Consider the following 7,360-nt stretch of genomic DNA (forward strand, 5'->3'; position numbering starts at 1 on the left):
TCTGGCTGTGACCTGGTCCTGTGTTATCATCTGGGACAAATTTCTCTGTCTTCTCATTTTGTCTAAGTCTCTGTGTCTGTTTATCTGTGTTAGGAAAGTCAGCTAAGCTTCCTGTCTTGAGGGTATTTGTCTTATGAAGACAAGGTCCTGTAGTGCCCTGCTGTGTAGTGTGTTCTGTTCCCCAGGGCCTGGTGCTTCCAGGAGGGTTTCTAATGCATTTTGTGTGTGCTCTGCTATTTCACCCTGGCCACTTTATCCTTCATGCCAATCTTCTGCATAGGCTCTCTTTGTTGTGGGCACTGTTTGGTCTCTGGCCTGAATGTGGTGCATTTTAATTAGATGTGCTCTGGTCTGCTTGAGAAATGAAACTGGCACTACAAAATTCCCAAGTTGGAAGATGCAGGGGTTTGGCTAGTCTTCTGGGGGATGAAGGCCACTGTGCTGTGACTGAGGCAAATGTCACTGGGAAGGGTAATTCCACTGGAATTTGGGAGGGTGGGGCTTGGGCTAAGCAAGGGAGGCAGTGAGTGTTAGTGTTAGGCTGGTTGCTGCTGGTGGCCCTGTGCTTATCCTGAAGAGGAGTAGAAAATGGCCCCTGCCAGTTCCTCTGTTCCCAGTGGTGTCTCTCTGTAAATGCTGCCTCTTTGGGACACTCTCTGAAATGAGCAAATACCACCCTCCCCCATATGCCCCAGGTGCTCTTCAGTTCACGGTTTCCATGCTTTGTGTCTGTGGGTTGTTTTCCCTGCCTGCTCTCCAAGAACAGCCCCAATGTCTCTGGGCTTTATTCAAGCCAAGCCTGCTGGCCTTTGAAACTTCAGGATCTAAGCTCCACTCATTGCAAGAACTCAGGAAATTTTGTCCCTCTTGCTTTCCAAGCCAATTGCTATAGGGATTAATTTTCTTCATGCCTTCCCCTGTGTACTACTCTTTCACCCTTCTCTGTGACTGAGGCTCCCTCCCCATGACAGTGGCCCATCTGTTTCTCTCCCAAACCATGTCTCGACACTTCCTACCTTCTTGATGTGGACTTTTCTCTACCTTTAGTTGTGGAGTTTGTTCTGCCAGTCAATTACTGGGGTATTTAGAATCATTTCATAGTTATCTAGTTGTATTTGTTCCGGACGAGACAAGCCTAGGTCCTCCTACCCTGCTGCCATCTTCCCCTCCTCCCTTATTTTGTTTCTTAAATGAGTGAAATCATATGATAATTTCTCTTTCTTTGATTGACTTATTTCACTTAGCATTATACCCTCTAAGTCCATCCATGTTGTTACAAAAGGCAAGATCTCATTCTTTTTCATGGCTTTGAAATATTTTAGATATATGTTGGCCATTGTAAATAATGCTGCAATAAATAAAGAGGTGCATGTATTTTTTCAATTAGTGTTTTCATTTTCATTGTGTAAATACCCAGTTGTGGAATTACTAGATCATATGGTAGTTCTATTTTTAACTTTTTAAGGAACCTCCATACTGTTTTCCAGAATGACTGCAATAATTTACATACCCAGCAACAGTGTACAAGGGTTTCTTTTCTCCACATCTCCAATACTTGTTATTTCTTGTGTTTTGATTTTAGTCAATCATTCGATTTTAGACAAACACAAAGTGATATCTCTTTTTTGGTTTTAATTTGCATTTCCCTGATGATTAGTGATGTTGAGCATCTTTTCATTGTGTAAAGAAACTCGCTTTAGATTGAACGAAACAGAGAGGTTTAAAGTGAAAAGATCGAAAAAGTTATTCTATGCAAATAGTAACCAAAAGAGAGTTAGGTAGCTATATAAATAGCTCGACATATAAAATAGACTTTAAGTCAAAGAATGTTACAAGAGACAAAAAGGGCATTATATGTTCATAGAAAGATGAATACATTATGATAATATAACAACTATAAGCATACACAGAACAAAACAGTTTCTAAGTATGGACAGAATTAAAAGAAAAAAATAGTTTTGCAATAGTAGTGAAGATGTTAATACTCTAATCTCTATAATGGAGAAAAACTTTAGAAAGAAGACAAATAAGGAAATAGTGTGCTTGAACAGCATTCTGTACCAACTAGACCAAACAGACATATATACAACATTCTAACCAAAACAGCAGGGTTGCACATTTTTCTCAAGTGCGCATGGAACATTTTCCAGGATAAAAATATATATTAAGCTGTATAAGTAGTTTAAAATTTTAAAAGATTGACATCATAGTAAATATCTTTCCTGACTACAATGAAATGAAACTGGAAATCACCAGGAAAGAAAGCTGGAAGATTTGAAAGAAAGCTTAAACTCCAGAAGGAAACTGGAATATTCAGATATGTTGAAATTATACAACATACTCTTAACAACCAACTGGTCAAAGAAAAAAAATCAAATGAGAAAGTAGAAATTATCTGGAAACAAATGAAAATAAAAACAGAACATATCAGGGGGAGGAGCAAGGTGGCGGAGGAGTAGGAGACCTAAATTTCGTCTGGTCCCAGGAATTCAGCTAGATAGGGATCAAACCATTCTGAACACCTACAAACTCAACAGTAGATCAAAAAAAAGAATAGCAACAACTCTCTGAACAGAAAAGCGACCACTTTCTGAAGGTAGGACAGGTGGAGAAGTGAATCCCAGGTGATATTTGGGAAGATAGACCACGGGGGGAAGGGACCTCCATCAATCTCTACTGGCAAGTGATAGAGTAGCAGAGCACAAAATTGGAAATTTTAGAAGTCTGCTCCACTGAGGGACGTCGCTCCAGTGGCTAAGCAGGGGGTGGAACCCTCGCTGGGACAGTGTGTTCTCAGGACCCTCGGGGTCACAGAAAGACCGGGGGTGCCTGAGTGTGGCAGAGCTCCCAGGTATCAGGAAGCCGGCTGCAAAGACGGAGCTGAGGAGTGGGCTTTCAGCTCGGGGTTACCATAAACCATGATCCAGAGCACAGTCAGTCCCTGCTCTTCCAGCAGGGACCCAACAAGCGGCAGATCCAGGGAGACTCCCTTTCCTACCCTGGGAGGGGCGGCACGGGAGCACACTGCAGGAATCTGCGGGATTTGGAGACTCCACACGGGGTCATGTGCCAGAGACAGAAATGCTCAGTCATAGGCTGGGTGAGCATGGAGAGCGGCCGGAGACTGACGAGATGGGAGTGATTAAGTGCTTTTCTCTAGGGGCTCACTGAGGAGTGGGGCCCCACATTCTCGGCTACTCCAGGGTGGAGATTGGGAGGCCACCATTTACAGTCTCATCCTCCAAAGCTATATGGAAAGCTTGCAGGGAACAAAAGCTCCCGAGAGCAAACCGGAGCAGATTACTTAGCCCAGCCCCCAGCAAGGGCAAGGCAATTCCGCCTCCAGCAAAGACATTCCAGAACGACTGCAACAGGCCCCTCCCCCAGAAGATCAGCAAGAACAGCCAGCCAAGACAAAGGTTACCGATCAATGAGAAGGGCAAAATGCCAGCACTAGGGGAATACAACACATAGAATTCATGGCTTTTTCCCCCTGATTCTTTAGTCTTTCAAAGTTAATTTTTTTAATTTTCTTTTTTTTCTTATTCTTTTTTTCTTTTGAATTTTTCTTTTTCCCTTTTTCAACCAACATCTTATCAATCCCTTTCTTAAAAAATATTTTTTATTTTTCATTTTCAGAGTCATATTCTATCCCTTCATAGTAGTTAACCTTATTTTGGGTATATATATATAAGTTGTTCTCTCTTTAAAATTTTGGGATGCAGTTTATTCAAACAGACCAAAATATACCCTAAATCTCTAGTATATGGCTTTGTTTTAGTCTCCTGCTTGATCACATTCTCTCACATTTTTAAAATTCCTCTTCTTTCTTTTTTCAACCTACTTCTTATCTTATCAATTCTTTTTATAAAATCTTTTATAATTTTCATCTTTACAGTCACATTCCATCCCTTCATTGTATTAACCCTTATATTTGTACATATATAAGTTTCTTTTTCTTTAAAATTTTGGGAGGCACTTTCTTCTAACAGACCAAAATACACTCAAAATCTAGTGTGTGTCATTGATCTATGCACCAGCCTGATCATATATGATCATATTCTTTTTATTTTCATCTTTTTCTTTTTTTTCTTTTTTCTTTCTTTCCCTTTCTTTTCCCCCAGTTTCAGGTCTCTTCTGATTTGTTTAGTGTATATTTTTCTGGGGTTGTTGTTACCCTGTTAGCATCTTGTTCTCTCATTCATTTATTCCCCTCTGGACAAAATGACAAGATGGAAAAACTCACCTCAAAAAAAAGAACAAGAGGCAGTATGGACTGCCAGGGACCTAATCAATACAGACATTAGTAAGATGTTGGAACTAGAGTTCAGAATGATAATTTTAAAGATACTAGCTGGGCGTGAAAAAAGCATGGAAGATAGTAGAAAAACCCTTTCTGGAGAAATAAAAGAACTAAAATCTAAACAAGTCGAAATAAAAATGCTATTAATGAGGTGCAATCCAAAATGGAGGCTCTGACTGCTAGGATAAATGAGGCAGAAAAGAGAATTAGTGATATAGAAGATGAAATGATGGAAAATAAAGGAGCTGAGAAAAAGAGAGATAAACAACTATTGGATCAGAAGGGCAGAATTTGAGAGATAAGTGATACCATAAGATGAAACAATATTAGAATAATTGGGATCCCAGAAGAAGAAAGAGAGAGAAGGGCAGAAGGTATATTGGAGCAAATTAGAGCAGAGAACTTCCCTAATTTGGGGAAAGAAACAGTCATCAAAACGCAGGAGGCACAGAGAACTGCCCTCACAATCAGTAAAAATAGGTTAACACCCCAACATCAAATAGTAAAACTTATGACTCTCAGAGACAAAGAGAAAATCCGGAGAGCATCTCGGGACAAGAGATCTATAACCTACAATGGTAGAAATATTAGATTGGCAACAGACCTATCCACAGAGACCTGGCAGGCCAGAAAGGACTGGCATGATATATTCAGAGCACTAAATGAAAAAAATATGCAGCCAAGAATACTATACCCAGCTAGGCTGTCATTGAAAATAGAAGGAGAGATAAAAACTTCCAGGACAAACAAAACTAAAGGAATTTGCAAACAGGAAACCAGCCCTACAAGAAATATTGAAAGGGGTCCTCTAAGCAAAGAGAGAGACTAAAAGCAACATAGACCAGAAAGGAACACAATGTACAGTAACAGTCAATTTACAGGCAATATTATGGCACTAAATTCATATCCTTCAATAGTTACCCTGAATGTAAATGGGCTAAATGCCCCAATCAAAACACAGAGGTTATCAGATTGGATGAAAAAACAAGATCTATCGATATGCTGTCTGCAAGAGACTCATTTTAGACCCAAAGACACCCCCAGATTGAAAGTGAGGGGGTGGAAAACCATTTACCATGCTAATGGACACCAAAAGAAAGCTGGGGTGGCAATCCTTATATCAGACAAATAAGATTTTAAACCAAAGACTGTATTAAGAGATGAGGAAAGACACTATATCCTATTTAAAGGGTCTATCCAACAAGAAGATGTAACAGTTATAAATATCTATGCCCCTAACATGGGAGCAGCTGATCATATAAGCCAATTAATAACAAGAGCAAAGAAACACATCGACAACAATACAATAATAGTGGGGGACTTTAACACACACCTCACAGAAATGGACAGATCATACAAGCAAAAGATCAACAAGGAAATAAAGACTTTAAATGACACACTGGACCAAATGGACTTCACAGATATATTCAGAAAATTCTGTCCCAAAGCAACAGAATACACATTCTTCTCTAGTGCCCATGGTACATTCTCCAGAATTGATCACATCCTAGGTCATAAATCAGGTCTCAACTGGTACCAAAAGATTGGGATCATTCCCTGCATATTTTCAGACCACAATGCTTTGAAACTAGAACTCAATCATAAGAGGAAGGTCGGCAAGAACTGAAATATATGGAGGCTAAAGAGCATCCTACTAAAGAATGAATGGGTCAACCAGGAAATTAAAGAAGAATTTAAAAAAATTCATGGAAACAAATGACAATGAAAACACAACCGTTCAAAATCTTTGGGATGCAGCAAAGGCAGTCCTAAGAGGAAAGTATATAGCAATACAAGCCTTTCTCAAGAAACAAGAAAGGTCTCAAATACACAACCTAACCCTACACCTAAAGGAGAAAGAACTGCAAATAAAGCCTAAACCCAATAGGAGAAGAGAAATGATAAATGTCAGAGCAGAAATCCATGAAATAGAAACCAAAAGAAGAGTAGAACAGATCAATGAACCTAGGAGCTGGTTCTTTGAAAGAATTAACAAGATTGATAAACCCCTGGCGAGACTTATCAAAAAGAAAAGAGAAATGACCCAAATAAATAGAATCATGAATGAAAGGGGAGAGATCACAACTAACGCCAATGAAATACAAACAATTATAAGAACATATTTTGAGCAACAATATAACAGCAAATTAGATAATCTGGAAGAAATGGATGCGTTCCTAGAGATGTATCAACTACCAAAACTGAACCAGGAAGAAATAGAAAACCTGAGCAGACCTATAACCAACTAAGGAAAATGAAGCAGTCATCAAAAATCTCCCAACAAACAAAAGCCCAGGGCTGGATGGTTTCCCAGGGGAATTTTACCAAATCTTTAAAGAAGAATTAATACCTATTCTTCTGAAACTGTTCCAAAAAATAGAAATGGAAGGAAAACTTCCAAACTCGTTTTAGGAGGCCACCATTACCTTGATCCCAAAACCAGAAAGGACCCCATCAAAAAGAAGAATTACAGACCAATATCCTTGATGGACATGGATGCAAAAATTTTCACCAAAATACTAGCCAATAGGATGCAACAGTACATTAAAAGGATAATTCACCATGACCAAGTGGGGTTTATCCCTGGGCTGCAAGGTTGGTTCAACATGCGCAAATCAATTCATGTGATACGATACATTAATAAAAGAAAGAACAAGAACCATATGATCCTCTCAATAGATGCAGGAAAAGCATTTGACAAAGTACAGCATCCTTTCTTGATCAAAACTTTTCAGAGTATAGGGATAGAGGGTACATACTGCAATATCATAAAAGTCATCTATGAAAAACCCATAGCGAATATCATTCTCAATGGGGAAAACCTGAAAGCTTTCCCCCTAAGGTCAGGAACACGGCAGGGAGGTCCACTATCACCACTGCTATTCAACAGAGTATTAGAAGTCCTAGCCACAGCAATCTGTTTTCCAGAGCGGCTCCGCCAGCTTATATTCCCACCAACAGTGTAGGAGGGTTAGAAATAAAGAAATAAAAGGCATCCAAATCAGCAAAGAAGAAGTCAAACTCTCACTCTTTGCAGATGATATGATACTTTATGTG

Source organism: Eumetopias jubatus, unplaced genomic scaffold (assembly GCF_037043125.1).
Source record: "Eumetopias jubatus isolate StellerSeaLion01/CBP00866 unplaced genomic scaffold, mEumJub1_p1.0 scaffold_11, whole genome shotgun sequence".
Taxonomy (NCBI): domain Eukaryota; kingdom Metazoa; phylum Chordata; class Mammalia; order Carnivora; family Otariidae; genus Eumetopias; species Eumetopias jubatus.